Source organism: Eriocheir sinensis, chromosome 19 (assembly GCF_024679095.1).
Source record: "Eriocheir sinensis breed Jianghai 21 chromosome 19, ASM2467909v1, whole genome shotgun sequence".
Lineage (NCBI taxonomy): Eukaryota > Metazoa > Arthropoda > Malacostraca > Decapoda > Varunidae > Eriocheir > Eriocheir sinensis.
Window position 1 is genome coordinate 7,288,297 of NC_066527.1, and position 18,539 is coordinate 7,306,835.

An 18,539-nucleotide genomic window follows, 5' to 3' on the forward strand; every position below is an offset into this window, starting at 1 on the left:
ATCTCAGAAACTTTCACGTATCTCGGTAGCGTAGTTCATAAACGGTGAGTCTGGCCAGGAAATCTTACGGCAGATTGGTCTGGCCCACGGTGTTATGGATTCGCTCAAGACGAGTATATAGCGTTGTCGATACCTGTGCAGAAGGACAAAGATCCGGATCATCAAGTCCCTTATGCTCCCTGTCTTACTCTATGGTTGTGAGACATGGACACTAAATGGGGACATGGAGAGGCAGATTGATTCCTTTGGTAATAAGTGTCTACGCAGAATCATGGGATATCGCTGGAATGACTTTGTGTCAAACTGGCGACTACTCCGTGAGACTGATTCGACATATATTACCTACATAGTCCGTCAACGCCAACTCCGGCTATACGGGCACGTGGTACGTTTTCCGGAATCTGATCCTGCTCATCGGGTTGTCTCTGTAAGAGACAATCCTGAGTGGAGGAGGCCAAGGGGACGCCCACGGAGTTCGTGGCTTGAGCAAGTCGATAGAACCTGTCGGGAGGTACTCGGGGTGGGAAGGGGGCTTGCATGGAGACTCGCTCGGAGGGACCCCCGGCCTTGGCGTCGTACGGTGGGCGAGGCGACGAGCCCCCCGGCGTATGCCCCCATTGATATATATATATATATATATATATATATATATATATATATATATATATATATATATATATATATATATATATATATATATATATATATATATATATATATGATACGCCTCCGTGGTCTAGTGGTCAGCGTGCCGGGCTTCTACTCCGCGGGCCCGGGTTCGAGTCCCAGCCCGGGCAGTCGGCGTGCAGCCCAACCAGCTGTTCATCCTCCCTCTCGGGCTGGTCGATGAATGGGTACCTGGAGAAACTTGGGAAGGTAAACTGTGGTAACCCGGATGTCATACTGGCCCCCGTGTCCCGGGATAATGGGCTCCCTCCCACCACAGGTTCAAGGGTCAATGTCACGGAGATCTGCACCGAGGACACGCGCTGCTACAGCGTATGCCCCCCAACTTTATGGAGAGAGAGAGAGAGAGAGAGAGAGAGAGAGAGACTTAGAAAATGCTTTTTACACTATGTTTTCCTTAATTAACAAATTGATGTAGTGTATATAAGACCTAAAAACATAAGAACAAATATATTTTTCTTTCCCGCATTAGTAATCATTTTACAATTATGAACAAGTAAAGGCAGAATAAGGTGCCCAGGCAGGTACTTTAAAAATTGTAAAGTTACCCCTAAAAATGCCGTTTTTGGTGGGCCCCAATAGATGGCGGTACTTCCGCACTCCCGAAGAATTAATGAATACCACTATCTCTTAGTATATAGTTTGCTTGACCAAAACTGACCTCTCTCTCTCTCTCTCTCTCTCTCTCTCTCTCTCTCTCTCTCTCGACTGCGATTAGCTGGTGGGATGGTCACGTGACGAGGTTCCTATGTGACGTCACTTCAGAGACGACGCACTTCCGGAGTTTTAGCGTTCGGAGGCATAAGTAAAATGTTTAAATTAATCTGTTATATAAGGCTTAACAAATGCAAAAATGTACTTAAATAGAAAAAATCGGCTGTGTTTTGTTTTAATATATATCTAGATGAAAGAAAAAGTATCTGAGTTGAAAATTAAGAAATAGAATCGAAACAAACCAAATAAGAACCTATAGTGTTCGTAAACACAGGTTTCTGAGGCTACTGACAGCAACCTCTACTCTGTTCCCTCCTACTATCTCTATCCTAAATTTCAATCTAAAGCTGGATGTTGCGCCTACGTGCGCAACGACATCACTTGCTCTCGTGCCCACGACCTTGACTCTTCCGAATTTTCCACCATCTGGCTAAGACTTCATTGTCATTCTATTACTAAATACATATGTGCTGTTTATCGGTCGTCTAACTCTGCTAACTATGTCAAATTCTTTGACTATTTGAACTCTAAAGTGGAGCACACTTGACTCACTCTCCCTTTGCTGAAATCTCCATTTTGGGAGATTTCAATGTTCACCACCAGCTTTGGCTTTCATCCTCTTTCACTGACCAGCCTGGTGAACAAGCCTACAACTTTGCTCTCCTCTACGACCTAGAGCAGTTGGTTCAGCACCCTACTCGTATCCCCGACCGTCTTGGAGACAGGCCCAACATTCTAGACCTTTTCCATACCTCTAATCCTTCTGCTTACTCTGCTAAACTGTTCTCTCCGTTGGGCTCCTCTGATCATAACCTTATTTCTGTATCCTGTCCTATCGCTCCTGTACATCCTCTGGGCCCACCGAAGAGGCGATGCTTCTGGCATTTTGCTTCAGCTCGGTGGGACGACCTGAGGATGTACTTTTCCGATTTCCCGTGGAATGATTACTGCTTCCAGGAGAGAGACCCCTCTGTGTGTGCTCAGCGCATCACAGAGGTGATTGTCTTTGGAATGGAGGCATACATTCCACGTACTTTCTCTACTCCCCATGCTAAAAAGCCTTGGTTTAATCATTCTTGTTCTGGTGCTATTAAAGATAGACAGGCAGCTCACAAAAGGTTCCGGAGCCTTCGAACTCCCGCTAACGTTGATCTTTACATTTCAGCCCGGAATCGTGCCAAATCTATTCTCCGACTTACCAAAACTTCTTTCATTAATATAAAATGTCAACACCTTGCTTCTTCTAATTCTTCCCGTGACTTCTGGCATGTAGCCAAAAATATCTCCTCCAATTTCACTTCTTCCTCTTTCCCTCCTCTCCTTAACCCTGACGGCAGCACTGCCGTCTCATCTGTCTCTAAAGCTGAACTCTTCGCTCAAACATTCTGTAAGAACTCCACCCTGGACGATTCTGGGCATATTCCTACTACTCATCCCCCCTCTGACTCCTTTATGCTTGTTATTAAGATTCTTCCAAATGATGTTTTCTATGCCCTCTCTGGCCTCAACTCTCAGAAGGCTTATGGACCTGATGGAGTGCCTCCTATTGTCCTTAAAAACTGTGTTGCTGTGCTGACACCCTGCCTGGTTAAACTCATTCGTCTCTGGCCATCAACATCTATCTTTCCTTCCTGCTGGAAGTATGCCTTTGTACAGCCTGTGCCTAAGTAGGGTGACCGTTCTAATCCATCAAACTACCGCCCTATAGCTTTACTTTCCTGTCTATCTAAAGCTTTTGAATCAATCCTTAACCGGAAGATTCAAAAGCACCTTTCCACTTCTAACCTTCTATCTGATCGCCAGTATGGATTCCGCAAGGGGCGTTCTACTGGCGATCTTCTTGCTCTCTTAACTGACTCTTGGTCATCCTCTCTTAGCCGTTTCGGTGTAACTTTCTCTGTTGCGCTAGACATATCGAAAGCCTTCGATAGAGTCTGGCACCAGTCTTTGCTTTCTAAACTGCCCTCTTTCGGATTCTATCCCTCTCTCTGTTCCTTTATCTCCAGTTTCCTTTCCGGCCGTTCTATCTCTGCGGTAGTAGACGGTCACTGCTCTTCCCCTAAACCTATCAACAGTGGCGTTCCACAGGGCTCTGTCCTATCACCCATTCTCTTCCTGTTATTCATCAATGATCTTTCCATAACAAACTGTCCTGTCCACTCATACGCCGACGACTCCACTCTGCATTATTCAACTCCTTTCAATAGAAGACCCTCTCAACATGAAGTACACGACTCCAGACTAGAGGCTACATAATGCTTAACCTCAGACCTTGCTATCATTTCCGATTGGGGCAGAAGGAACCTTGTGTCCTTCAATGGTTCAAAAACTCAACTTCTCCATCTATCAACTCGACACAATCTTCCAAACACCTATCCCCTATTCTTCGACAACACTCAGCTTTCACCGTCTTCAACACTAAACATCCTCGGTCTATCCTTAACTCAAAATCTCAACTGAAAACTTCATATCCCCTCTCTCGCTAAATCAGCTTCCTCGAGGTTGGGCGTTCTGTACATATCGTCTCCGCCAGTTCTTCTCCCCAGCGCAGTTGCTATCCATATACAGGGGCCTTGTCCGCCCTCGTATGGAGTATGCATCTGACGTGTGGGGAGGCTCCACTCACACTGCTCTTCTGGACAGAGTGGAGTCTAAGGCTCTTCGTCTCATCAGCTCTCCTCCTCCTACTGATAGTCTTCTACCTCTTAAATTCCGCCGCGATGTTGCCTCTCTTTCTATCTTCTATCGATATTTCCACGCTGACTGCTCTTCTGAACTTGCTAATTGCATGCATCCCCCCCTCCCGCGGCCCCGCTGCACACGACTTTCTACTCATGCTCATCCCTATACTGTCCAAACCCCTTATGTAAGAGTTAACCAGCATCTTCACTCTTTCATCCCTCATGCTGGTAAACTCTGGAACAATCTTCCTTCATCTGTATTTCCTTCTGCCTACGACTTGAACTCTTTCAAAAGGAGGGTATCAGGACACCTCTCCTCCCGATATTGACCTTTCTTTCGGCCACCTCTTTTGATTCTTTTTTGGGAGCAGCGAGTAGCGGGCTTTTTTTTATTATTGTTTTCTTTTTTTGTGTGCCCTTGAACTGTCTCCTTCGTTGTAAAAAAAAATAGTGTCCATTTCTCTTTATATATGAAATTTGTATGTCTTTTGTAAACGTATGTATGTATATAAATAAAAATAAACGTTATGAATATTGTCGTAAGTTCTTAATTGCATTCGCACGCTTACAAAAGATACTCAATTCTATCTTCATAAATAAACATTATGAACTGTTTAGATTTATATTTTAAGTTGAGATTTGTTACTATTTTGATCTCACTTTTCAATCAGCTGCTCTCTCTCTCTCTCTCTCTCTCTCTCTCTCTCTCTCTCTCTCTCTCTCTCTCTCTCTCTCTCTCTCTCTCTCTCTCTCTCTCTCTCTCTCTCTCTCTCTCTCTCTCTCTCTCTCTCTCTCTCTCTCTCTCTCTCTCTCTCTCTCTCTCTCTCTCAGTTCAGTTCACTCAACCCTGACCTCTCCTGAGAGACGACCGTGACCTCACCCCGCTGCGGTCGCCACAGCCTCGCTTACCCTCGTTACACGCCTTGTCAACCCTGTGTTTTCGTTGGGCTCTTGGGTTTGCGTTTGCTTTCACGTGTGTTTGTCTGTTCTTGCTTGTGAACCTAGTGTGTTGCCTGTGATTTCTCGACGCGTGTTTCATGTGTGTTCATTTATGGTTTATGTCAGTGTGTCTGGCTGTGGTTGCCTCTGTGATTTGTGTTTCCGGTGTTTTTGCGTGTGATTTGGCTGTTTCCGAGTGTTCTTCGTGGGTTTCAGAGTGTTTCGAGTGTGTTGTTGTGTTTCCGGTGCTTTTATGTGTGATTTGGCTGTTTCCGAGTGTTCTACGTGGGTTTCAGAGTGTTTCAAGTGTGTTGTGTTTCCGGTGTTTTTGCGTGTGATTTGGCTGTTTCCGAGTGTTCTACGTGGGTATCAGAGTGTTTCGAGTGTGTTGTTGTGTTTCCGGTGTTTTTGCGAGTGACTTGGGGGTGTTGAAACGTGCTTATGCTTGCGTTTCTGACTGTTTCTCGTGTGTTGCTGTGATCCCGAGTGTTTTCACGTGTGATTTAGGCGTGTCGGGTTGCGTGAGTTTCTCGTGTGTTTCTCGAGTGTTTTTTTGCGTTGTGCTTGCCGACACCTCACCCTTTGAATTCCCCTGAAGATCCAATCTGCTCCTCCTCACTACACCCTATTTAAATCCCCTAGAGGATTAACCCTTCCTACTCCCCTTTCCCTCACCTCACCTAAGCCCCCCCACCGTCGCTCACCTCACCTCCCTTCTGCTCCTCCTCACTACAAATCCCCTAGAGGATTAGCTCTTCCTACCCCTCCCTCACCTCTACATATTTCTAAGCCCCCCCCCTCGCTCACCTCGCCTCTTTCCTAACCCTCCTTGATCTCACACACCTCACCTCACCTCTTTCCTAACCCTCCTTGATCTCACACACCTCACTCACCCCCTCTCTTTCCCCCTCTTCACTCACCTCACATCCCTTCCTACTCCTCCTCTCTCTCACTCTACCTCCTTTCCTAAACCCCCTCTCACTCACCTCACCTTTCCTAATCCCCTTCACTCTGTGGTTTTCTCTCTTTCATTTCAGGCAATCATTAATCACTTTCAGCTAAGATGGCGCCTAAGAAGTGCAGTACTTGTAACGGTAGCTTCTCAGCTCACTTTTTTTACAGGACGTTCTGTTGTCTGTCGACCGTGTCTCTCCAGGCAGCATCTCGAGACAAGACTGCAGGAGCAAGAAGAGAAGATTGAAGCAGGTCAGAATAAAATAATAGAGCTTTCTCGCACTGTTGCCTCCTTGCAGGAATTCATCCAGGCTAACGTTGCCGTGGTGCCAAACCCTTCTCCCACTGCCACCTTGCCCTCAGCGGTACCGTCGACACCAGCGGACAACACCACGCAGCTGGAGGGTGGTAGTGGCACCGCCCATGATGGCTTCACCGTCGTGAATGGAGGAGCCAAACCAGCCAGACAAGCAATTTATCCTGTTCATTGCTTCAACAGGTTTGCCATTCTGGAGGAGGAGGAGTTCGAGCAGGAGAGCACCTTCCTGGTGGGTGACTCCATGATTCGCCAGCAGGTCGTTGAGTTCTGCGGCAGAGTTCCTCGTCGAAGATGGAACTATTGCTATCCTGGTGCTGGGATCGACGATATAACTGCTGCTCTTGAGGAGCTCTCCCCCCAGGCTACTAATGATTCACTGTTTGTTATTCACACAGGTACGAACGACGTCACCACGACCCGGTCTGAGGAACTCCTGGACAAGTACCGTAGGCTAATCCAGCAGTATAGGTCTAAATCCCCTAACATTTTGATTTCAGGAGTTCTACCACGGACGTGGGCGGAGAGCGCCTTCTTCAGTAAGGCCTTCAGCCTAAACAACCGCTTATATCTTTGCAGAGAGCTTGACGTGGAGTTCTTCAACGCCTGGGACAATTTCTACGGACAAAGTGAGCTCTTCCACAGGGACGGAATACACCTGTCTCCCATCGGGGCAGCCAGATTCGGAAGGCTCCTCAACGACGCAGTACGTGACACTCGATCAAAAAACGACCTTCAGCCACATCCCTCCACCCCGCTCGAGTAAATAGACGCCATGCATCGCAACAAACCCGTAACCGTGATCCCGCAAGTACCACCACCTCTATTACCAAGCCTCTAGATAACTTAAAAATCTTTAGTTTCAATGCGCGTAGCCTAAGAACAAATTTGATGAACTGAGACATCTTGCTCTAACAGAAAATTTTGACATATTGCTATAACCGAAACATTTATCGACACCAGAAATACTGATTTAAGTTCCGAATACAACATAGATGGCTACAGACTCTTCAACAAAGATCGTGTAAACCGTAGAGGCGGTGGCGTCGCCCTATATGTCAAAAGCTATTTGCAACCCACTAACAAAACACCGGGAAACAGTAACGTTGAACATTTGTGCGTGCGAATAAACATTGCAAAAGTCAATTTAAATATATCTGTCACCTACAGGCCTCCCGGGCAATCACTTGATGACGACTTTGAAATGTACAGCGTTTTAAGGCAGTCACTTAACAACGACTCACTGATATTAGGAGACTTTAACCTCCCCCATATCGACTGGGCGACACTGTCAGGTACAGAAGGCGAGTCACATAGAATGATCAGATTTCTAGAAGAAAATTATCTAAGCCAAATGGTTTCTGAACCAACTCGACAAAATAACATACTCGACCTTGTTATAACGACCCAAGATAACCTAGTCAGTAATGTCACGGTAGGAGAACACCTCGGTTCTTGCGATCATAAATTAGTGCGCGTCGAGATTAGAGCTCAAACATCAGTGACTGAAAATAAAGTAAAGGTGCCTAATTTCAAAAGAGATAACTTCGTAGAAATCCGACAAAAACTAACAGAAATACAACTATCAGATGACGGCAATGTAGAGGAAACCTGGCTAAGCTTTAAAAACCACTTACTCACTCAGCAGAACACATTCGTCCCCTTGTGCGAGAAGCGAATTAACACTAATAAAAGCCCACCTTGGTTTAATAGCGAAATTAAACACTCAGTCAAGGAGAGAAAATTGTTTTACAGGTTAAAGAAAGAACAAAGCACGCCCGAAAACATTAGACTTTATAACGATGCCAGGCGACGAGTAAAAATATTAGTATGTCAGGCAAAGCGTAGATATGAAGAAAATATTGCAGCCAACTGTAAAAATAATCCGAAATCTTTCTTCAGTTACATAAACAACAGAAAGGCGATCAGAAGTGGAATTGGACCTTTAACAAACAGCGACGGAGCACTAGTGACTGACAGCCAACGCATTGCAAACCTCTTAAACAGTTACTTTTCCTCGGTGTTTAATACTAACAGTCTTCCTCCCACTACCACCAACACCAATACTAATGTAGATCTCGGGCATGCATTGCCTAATTTTGAAACAATAACCGGTGAAGTCCTTAAAGCTCTCCATTCACTCAAAACAAATAAAAGTCCCGGACCCGATAAAGTATTTCCTTTACTTCTTAAAGAGACAAAGAGCGAATTAGTCTCCTTCCTCACAACCGAATTCAATATGTCCTTGCGACAAGGCATCGTCCCTTCGGATTGGAAAAAGGCTAACGTGACACCGATTTTTAAGAAAGGAGACAAAAAAATACTAGGTAACTACCGACCCATTAGTCAAACTTCAATTGTAGGTAAGCTACTTGAGAGCATTATTAGAGACAAAATAATTGTGAGTTACCTCGAAAGCTACTCATTAATTGGGGATTCACAACATGCTTTCCGTAACAAAAAATCCTGCCTATCAAACCTATTGACCTTTTATAACGACCTCTTTTCAGTTTATGACGTAACCAAATCATTGGAAGTAGTCTATCTTGATTTCCAGAAAGCGTTTGATAAAGTCCCACATCATAAATTACTTTATAAATTAAAGCAAATAGGTATTGACGGTCAAGTAAACCAATGGATCGCGAATTGGTTGAGCAACAGACAACAAAGAGTGGTGATTGACGGATTGAACTCAGAGTGGGCGCCGGTCACTAGTGGCGTCCCTCAGGGCTCGGTTCTTGGCCCAGTGCTCTTCATTATTTACATCAACGATATGGATGTTGGACTCAATAAGCGCATTAGTAAATTTGCAGACGACACAAAGATTGGTAACTCGGTTCTCACTGACGAAGACAGGCAAAGCCTCCAAAAGAATTTGCACAAAATTTCAGCTTGGTCGGATAGATGGGAGATGCTCTTTAACGTAGACAAGTGCCAGGTCCTTCAAGTTGGAACAAGAAATAAGAAGTTCGATTACGAAATGCGCGGCGTTAAACTCACAAGCGTCCAATGCGTTAAGGACCTGGGGGTCAAAATCGCGTCAAACCTCAAATTCTCACATCAATGCATCGATATAGCAAATAAAGCGAACAGAATGCTGGGCTTCATTAAAATAAACTTTTTATTCAAGAATAAAGATGTAATACTTCCGCTCTACAATAGTTTAATCAGACCCCACTTGGAATATGCGGTACAGTTTTGGTCTCCTCACCATGCAAAGGACATTACTAAATTAGAAGGTGTTCAGCGTCGGGCAACAAAACTGATCCCTTCCTTGCGCAACAAATCCTACTAAGAAAGGCTTTCCACTCTTAACATGTTCTCTCTCGAGAAACGTCGCCTCCGAGGAAAACTGATCGAATGTTTTAAAATACTTAATGGTTTCACGAATGTAGACAGAACAAAATTGTTTATGATCGATGACACTTTGCGAACGAGGAACAATGGCATAAAACTCAAATGTAGACAAGTAAATTCAGACTGCACCAAATTTTTCTTCACCAACGTTGTAGTGACCACCGTCAGTGGTCCAATGTAACACGATTGACTCCTTTAAAAACAAGCTCGACCGCCACTTCCTTGAACTTAATATTAACTAGAGTAGAAAAGCAACGTTTTGGAGCCATCTGATTAGTGTAGATTCACTTAGGTTTAAGGGCAGACCACCTAGTCTGGACCATGGGGTGTGTGTGTTGTCTGGTGTTCTATGTAAGTTTATGTAATTCTCTCTCTCTCTCTCTCTCTCTCTCTCTCTCTCTCTCTCTCTCTCTCTCTCTCTCTCTCTCTCTCTCTCTCTCTCTCTCTCTCTCTCTCTCTCTCTCTCTCTCTCTCTCTCTCTCTCTCTCTCTCAGTCCTGCCTCAGCCTTGGTTGGGTACGGACGCTCCGCTCCTCCTGCATAGTTACCAGTGTTAAGAGACTGCTGTTGTCCGCTCGTCAACATGAGAAACCTCTCGCCCCCAAACGGCCTGTAGATGATTCACTCGACCCAGCCACTGAGGACTGCCTGCGTCCAGCGGCCAAAACTGCCAAGAGTGCTCCGCCGGCGGGTGACAAGACTCTTTATGTGCCTCCTCTGCCTCCTCTTGGTGCTTCTACCTCTGCCGCCTCCCGGCCTTCCGCTAACCTCCCAGCTTTTGCCCCCAGAGACACCTACGTCAAGCTCTCCTTCACTGGAAAGCCGTCTGAAATTAACAAGGCCTTCCAACTTCAGCGGGATATGGCCGAGGTCAAGATGGCTGCCGTCACCTCAAGGTTTGTCTACATCTCCAGGCAGCGAACGGACATATCAAGCGAGCTAAGGCTGGTGAGTTCCTGTCTCTGCCACTGATTCCTCAGGATTCACCCGAGAGGCCTCGTAAATGCCCGAGCTACATCCTCACCCGTTTTCCGGTTGATGTGGACCCACGTCTTGCTGAGGGTTACCTTGGCGTGTATTCTGCCAGACGCTTCTTTCAGGATGGGTCACCCATTAACCGGATTGTCGTCGTGTGGAGCCTGCCTGACCCGCCTCCACCCACCATCGCCTTTGATTTCCTTCCATGTCTTCCTCCCTGTGAGGTGCGTAAACTCCACAATGATTAGCCTTGGTGTTACAGGTGCTGGGGTGTTGGTCACATCTCCAGGTACTGCTCTGCCTCACCGAAGTGTTCCTGGTGTGCTGCCGATCACGACTCAAGGACGTGCCCTGCCAGGAGTGAGTGTTTTCGCCCAGTTGATTCCACTTCCCCCGAGCCCCTACTTCCTAAGGACGCGTCTCGCTGGAAGTGTCCACGCTGCCTTCAGCCGGGGGTTAACGTGTGGCACGGCTGTGCTCCACGCCAGGCCCCGTCACGTGCCTCCTCGACAGCGTCACCACCTCCTCCGCCGCCACCCTCTAACCAGTCTGTTTTTCCCACTGACTTTGCCTCTCCACAGGACCTGGCTCTTCGTAAGACCGTTGCTTCCCTCCTGGCGCGATGCACTGCTCTTGAGGATCGTTTCGCCGCCCTTGACGCCAGGATTGGTTGCCGCCCATACAGCTACTGCCTCCAAACTCTCGACCATGGTTGAAGTTCAGCAGGCCGTCGTCTCCGCAGTCGCCACACTCACTGAAAAAATGGACACCGTCGTCTCTCGACTCGAGAAGCTATACGAGTCGCCTCCTGCTCCTGGCCCGTCTTCCTCAGGTCGCTCGTCTGCCTCCGCTCACCGGTCTCCCCGCTCAAAGGCTCAGTTTCGCTCTTGATACCCAATTAGAGGTAATCTCATGGAATGTTTGTGGCATCACCAACTACGCCAAGCTTGCTCAACTCAAGGCCTATGTTTTTCGGCATTATCCGACCGTTATTTTGCTCCAGGAGGTATTTCTAGGTCGGCCGCTCAACGCTGAACAAGCTCCTCCTCTCACAGACTATGTCCCATACGTCCATATGGTTAGGAATGGTCTCCTAACTTACATCCATTGTTCCTTACCACACCGCCTGCTCTGCACCTCTGCCGATCCTGACATGACCTTCCAACTCTTTGAAGTCACGCCTGGGGGTGGCGTCCTTCAGATTTGTAACGTGTACTCTGCCCCTGCTCGGCTCCATCTTGCAGCTCTTCCACCTCCAACGGTGCGGGGTATGGTTTATCTCGGAGACTTCAACGCTAGGCATCCCGACTTAGGTGATCGTCCTGGCTTCATAAACTATCCTGGACTATGTCTGTTGTCTTACATCCGAAGGCATCATCTGCCGCGCTGGGACACAGGGGGCGCCACTCCCGGGGTGGTACGCTGGATCACGTCCTCACCTCTGGCTTGGTAACATCTCGGGACCAGTGCCCCTCCGTGCCGGTTTTGTTCTCTGATCACGTTGCCCTTCGGTTTTGTTATTCTCTGCCTTCTGTGCCTACCAGTTCTGCCTCTCGCTTACGAATCAATGTGCCCCCTAAGTATTGCCCAACGATTATCTCCTATATAACCTAAATGTTGCCTACGTTTAACGTTACCTCGCCTAGTCACCTATATTCTGATCTTGTCTCTGCCACCTATGACTTTTACAGGCTGTATGTCTCACGACCACACCTCCAGCGTCGCCCTGCCGCTCACTCCTGGACACTAGACTCGCACATTCAAGAGGCGAGGGTGTTGGTGGTAGCGAGTGTTCTCAAATGCTAATAGGTTCCCGGATAGAGAAACTCAATATCCGTCAGGGTTACTTTATTGGACAAAAATACAACAAGTCATTGAGACAAACACAACACAAAGAAAAGGTGTTTGTGTGGGTATGCGTTTGTGTGAATGTTGTTTGTGTAGGTTAACATTTAAGTGTTGGTGTATGTGTATAACAATGTGTAATGGTGGACAACAAAAGGACATAGACGGACAGTCAAAGGTAAACGAGTACAAGAAAAGTTAAACATTGAAAACGCGACAAGACAGACTAGCAGACACATAGTGACGAACAAATTACAAGTTGAGTCCGCTCTGCAGCGCCCATTTTCTTGCGTGTCACTGAGGGGAAGGAGCACGCAGTTGAGCGGTGACTGTTACAGATACTCCCCCCCCCAGTGACTTCAAAGTAGGAACGATATCTTTCTGGTGCGGACTGGTGCAGACGGTGTTGTTTCGGCGACGGAGAGATGGGGCGCCTGGTCTGGGGCCAGCAGGTACGCCGGCTTGACCCTGTCTATGGAGATCGCGTCCTGAGAACCATGTTTGTCGATCGTGACAGTCTTTCTGGTCCGTCTCAGGACGCGGTAGGGTCCTTGGTAGGGCTGCTGCAGGGGCCGCCGGACGGCATCCACGCGCACGAAGACGTGGGTGCAGGTGTCGAGGTCCTGGTTGACGAAGGTCTTCTTCGGGGAAGAGCGAGGCTGCACCGGTTGGAGGCTCCTCATGGCACCTTTGAGGCGGGCGGCGAAGTCCTGGACGCCGCAAGGGGCGGTGTCAGGTGTGGGCGCCAGAAGTTCGCCTGGGAGCCGGAGTTTGGTGCCGTACACTAGTTCAGCCGAGGAGTGGTGCAGATCTTCCTTCAGGGAGGACCTGATGCCGAGGAGGACCAAGGGAAGAGCCAGGCACCAGTTGTCGCGCTGGGTGGAGGCCATGAGGGAGGATTTCAGCTGCCGATGGAAGCGCTCGACCATGCCGTTAGCCTGCGGGTGATAGCTTGACGTTCTGTAGCGGCGGATGCCGAGGAGGGTCATAACTTTGTTCCACACGTTAGCCTCGAACTGGCCGCCGCGGTCTGAGATGAGGCTGAGAGGGACGCCGAACCTGGAGACCCAAGTAGCGATGAAGGCGTGGGCGACGGCGTCCGTAGTGATGTCAGCGATGGGGGCGGCCTCGGGCCAGCGTGTGGAGCGATCCACGCAGGTGAGGATGTAGCGGTGGCCTGCAGAGGGTGGCAGGGGACCAACAAGGTCGATGTGGACATGGTCGAACCTCTCCGTGACGGGCGTGAAGGTACCGGGTGGAGAGTGAGTGTGTCGCGTCACCTTGGAGGCTTGGCAGTCAGTGTAGGTTTTGGTCCATAGTCTGACGTCTTTGTTAATTCCTTCTCAAATGAAGCGGGACGTCATCAGGCGCTGCGAGGCTCGAATGCCAGGATGAGAGAGGTCGTGAAGCTGACGGAAGGCCTGATAGCGATGTCGCTGTGGCAGGTAGGGACGGATGGTGGCCGTAGAGACGTCAGCGTAGAGAGTGACCTTGGTGCCTGGGAGTGTGATTTTCTTCACTTTAAGCGCCGGGTTGTCCAGAAGCTTCTCCAGCTCTGCGTCGCCGGACTGATCGGCGGCTATGGCGACGTAATCAAGTGAAGAGGACGTCACAGCGGTAATGTTGCGGGAGAGGGCGTCAGCTGGAGCGTTGTCTGCACCTTTGATGTACCGGATGTCGGTGGTGAACTGCGAGATGTTGTCCATGTGGCGGAGTTGACGTGGTGTATAAGAGTCTTTGTTCCTCAGGAAGGTTGTAGTGAGGGGCTTGTGGTCGGTGAACACGTGGAAACGACGGCCTTCAATGAAGTAGCGGAAACGTTTGACAGCCTTGAAGATGGCGAGAAGTTCCCGGTCGTAAGCGCTGTACTTGGCTTCAGACTTGGAGAGCTTACGGGAGAAGAAGGCGATCGGCTTCCAGGCGTTGTCGACGAACTGTTGTAGGACAGCACCAGTCCCAGTGTCAGAGGCGTCTGTTGCTATGGAGATATCCGCGTCATGTGCAGGGAAGGACAGCATGACTGTCGCTGAGAGCCTTCTTAGCAGCGAGAAAGGCGGCGTCAGCGTCCGGAGTCCAGGCGAGAGTGACAGACTGGCCACGCTTGCAGGGCTTCACCATGGCGTAGAGGGGCTGGAGCATGAGAAAGCAGTGTGGGACGAAGCGGTTGTAGAAGTTAACCATACCCAGGAATTCCTTGAGTTGGCGCTGGGTGGACGGCTTCGGGAACTGCTGGATGGTTTCAGTCCTTGAGTTGAGTGGAGCGATGCCCTCTGGAGTAACAGTGTGGCCAAAGAAGGTGAGGGAAGTGACACTGAGCTCAGACTTGTCCACGTTGATATGTACTCCGTAGTCTTGCAAGCGGGTGAGGACTTGGTGAAGGTGCTGTTTGTGAGAGGCTTCATACGGGCTAGCGATGAGTAGATCGTCTATGTAGGCGAAGCAGAAGGGTAAGCCGCGGAGAACTTCGTCGATGAAGCGTTGAATGGTCTGGGCCGCATTTATGAGTCCAAACGGCATCCTGACGAATTTAAAGAGACCGAAGGGCGTGATGACGGCAGTCTTCGGTATGTCGTCAGGATGGACTGGAATCTGGTGAAAGGCCTTGACGAGGTCCACACGTGAGAAGATGGTGGAACCAGCAAGTTGGGACGAGAATTCCTGGATGTTTGGCACCGGGTATCTGTCCATCTTAGTGCGCGAGTTAAGGGCTCGGTAGTCTCCACAGGGACGTATGTCGCCGTTCTTCTTGGGGACGACGTGGAGGGCTGATGACCAGTTGCTGCTGCTGGGCCGTACAATACCTTGACGCAACAGAGACTCGAACTCGGCCTTGGCTTGACGGTAGCGTTCAGGAGCTAAGCGACGGGCCTTGGCGTGTACTGGAGGTCCTGTAGTCTCGATGTGATGCGTAACGTGGTGCTTGACGGGCAGGCTGGCTGAATAGGGCTGTGTCAGCGTGGGAAAGGACTTGAGCAGGGCAGCGAACTGGTGGTCCTTGTGAACGACGGCGAGTTGCGAGCTGTCACCTGATGCTGGTTGAGCATTGGAGAAGATGGAAGTGAGCGGGTCAACCAACCTCCGTCCTTTGACGTCGACTAAGAGGTTGAAGTGCCTTAGGAAGTCAGCTCCGAGGATTGCCTGCGAGACGTTCCCGACGTAGAAGGTCCATTCGAAGCAACGTCGTAGGTAAAGGTCCACTTGCATGGTGTGTCGCGAGTAGACAGGTAATTTGATACCGTACAGGTACAAGAGTAGAGGTAGAGTTCGCTGACTGGCGGTTGCTGGAATAATACTGACATCAGTGCCGGTGTCAATCAGGAACTTGGTGTTGGAACGGCAATCATGAAGGTGGAGCAGCGCAGAGGGTTGGTGACGAGCGCTATGCTGCACTAGAGCTCGTCCTTGGAGTTTGACGCCTTGTAAGTGCACGGGGTGGTACACCTCGTGGCTTCCTTGCCGAAGTTGTTGTGGTACCAGCAGAGTCCTGAGCTTCTCGAACGGGAGCGGCGCCGACGTCGGTGAGGAGTGGGGGAGCGAGAGCGGCGGCGATCGAGCCGCTCCTCAAGAGAGGTGACTTTCGTCGCGAGCAGGGAGACTTGCTTGACGAGTTCGTCAAATTGAGTGGTCCTTTCGGAGGCGACGGAAGACACAGAAGTAGTTAGCGGTCCAGGTAGAGTTGCCATGAATTCGTCTGGTAACTTGGCAATGGCGTCGGGCTTCAGGTCGTCCTTAACGCTGAAGAGGTTGCGCTGGACAGCAGGGGGCAGACGTTGATAAAACAGCTGTTTGAACAAGTCAGGGTCGAAAGACTGGTACTTGTCGCCGAGCAGCTGCTTCATGCGGCGTAGGAGGTCCGTCGGTTTCTCATTACCCAACTCTTCTTTGGAGAGAAGTTCACGGAGACGGGTGGCGACAGAAGACTGAAGGCGTTGGAGTAGGGCAGTCTTCAGGTCTTCATAGGCATGATCAGAGTTGTAGGCTGAGGCGATGACGTCAGAGACTTGTGGAAGGACGTCGGCAGGCAGGAGGCTAACAGCGTGAGTGTACTGAGTAAGGCTGTTAGTAATTTTGGCAGTCTTGAATCCGCACTCCAAAATCGAGAACCATATGGACGGGTCCTGTGAGCAGAAGGGCGGCGCTTTGAAGGACACCGCCGCCGCGGCGGAAGAGTTGTCGTCGTCAGGCATGGTGAAGTTTAACGGTGTCGAGCAGATTGGCAAGGGCGCTGGCGTATAACGGGCCAGGAGCCACGGCAGTCCGTGAGAGTAGAACGAACTGCGTGTACTATAGGCACTGGCGCGTGCTAGGGACCTCAGTGGCCCGGGGAGTGAACCAGTGTCCAAGAAGGCACTGTAAAACAACACTGTACACTTAGTGGGTAACACTGTGACACTAACTGTTGCTGGGGACTTGCTGCACTGAACTGTTGCTGGACACACTGCACTGTACACATAGATCCACAGGTGTAGGATAATCCAAGAGGGCGGTGGTAAATCCAGGAGGCGGTGATTAATCCAGGGGGCAGCTAGTAATCCAGGAGGGTGTCACACTGTGTCTGCGGGTACACTGAGTATGTGTGTGGCGTGTAAACTGAGTCTGTGTGTGGTGTGTACACTGAGTCTGTGTGTGGTGTGTACACTGAGTGTGTGGCACTGTCTCAGTAATGTGTCGCACTATGTTTGAGTGTTCACTGAGTCTGTGTAGTGTCACACGGTGTGCGTGTCTCAGTCGCCGTAGCAGCGGAAGGGCAGGGAGGAGGAGGAGGAGGAGGGGTGGGTGGGTGAGGGCTGGGAGGAGCACGAGGGGGCACAAAATATGCCTGGAGAGGAGGCACTAAGGAAACCTGGAGGAGGCGCTGAAGGTGCCTGAAGGAGGCGCACAGAGGGTGCCTGAAGGAGGCGCAGAAGGCGTCAGGAGGAGGGCACAGAGGGTGCCTGAAGGAAGGCGCAGAGGGCGCCTGGGGAAGGGGCACAGAGGGAGCCTGGGGGAGGGCGGGGGAGAAACCCTGTAGGTGGTAACTACGCCCACGGCGTAATATTTATCCCGACTCGTGGCTCAATTCCACGAACCCCAAGTGGAGGTGAGATTTATTGCCCCAGGAGAGGGTAGGACGAATGAATCAGATACTTCTGACTCAGGTCCACCCTCTGGGAGAGAGTGCCCTTGAGCGGCACTGGTTTTAAGCCACCTAGAACCTTAGCAACACTGCAGGGTCACCAATTGTTGGTGGTAGCGAGTGTTCTCAAATGCTAATAGGTTCCCGGATAGAGAAACTCAATATCCGTCAGGGTTAATTTATTGGACAAAAATACAAGTCATTGAGACAAACACAACACAAAGAAATGGTGTTTGTGTGGGTATGCGTTTGTGTGAATGTTGTTTGTGTAGGTTAACATTTAAGTGTTGGTGTTGGTGTATAACAATGTGTAATGGTGGACAACAAAAGGACATAGACGGACAGTCAAAGGTAAACGAGTACAAGAATATTTAAACATTGAAGACGCGACAAGACAGACTAGCAGACATATAATAACGAACAAATTACAAGCTGCGTCCGCTCTGCAGCGCCCATTTTCTTGCGTGTCACTGAGGGGAAGGAGCACGCAGTTGAGCGGTGACTGTTACAAGGGAAGAAGCTGAACGTGCTGGTCTCTTGTTTCAAGAAAACCCCTCTCCTAAGCTGCTCCGTCGATACCAGGAGTCAAGGGACGCTCTTGTGGCACTACAGGAGTATGTCATTATAGAGTCCTGGCGGAGATTCACAGATAGCATCAACCAGCAAACGAGTGTGGGCTCCATGTGGCGCCTCAACCGTCGGGTGGTTAAAGCCCCGTTCACACTGTGCCGACTCTGGGCCACGACTACCCACGACTCTAGGGTACACGAGGTCTTGGGTGTTGATGTGAAAGGGTCGGGCATGTCTTGAAAGAGGTCTTGAGACTGTTGCCGAATGCTGCGCCGAGGTCGTGACGGGAGTCTGGAGTCGTGAGGGTTAGCACGACATGCTGGCAACTAGTTGGCCGAATGTCCCAGACAGTCGGCAAAACACCAAGACCCCGATAAAACCTT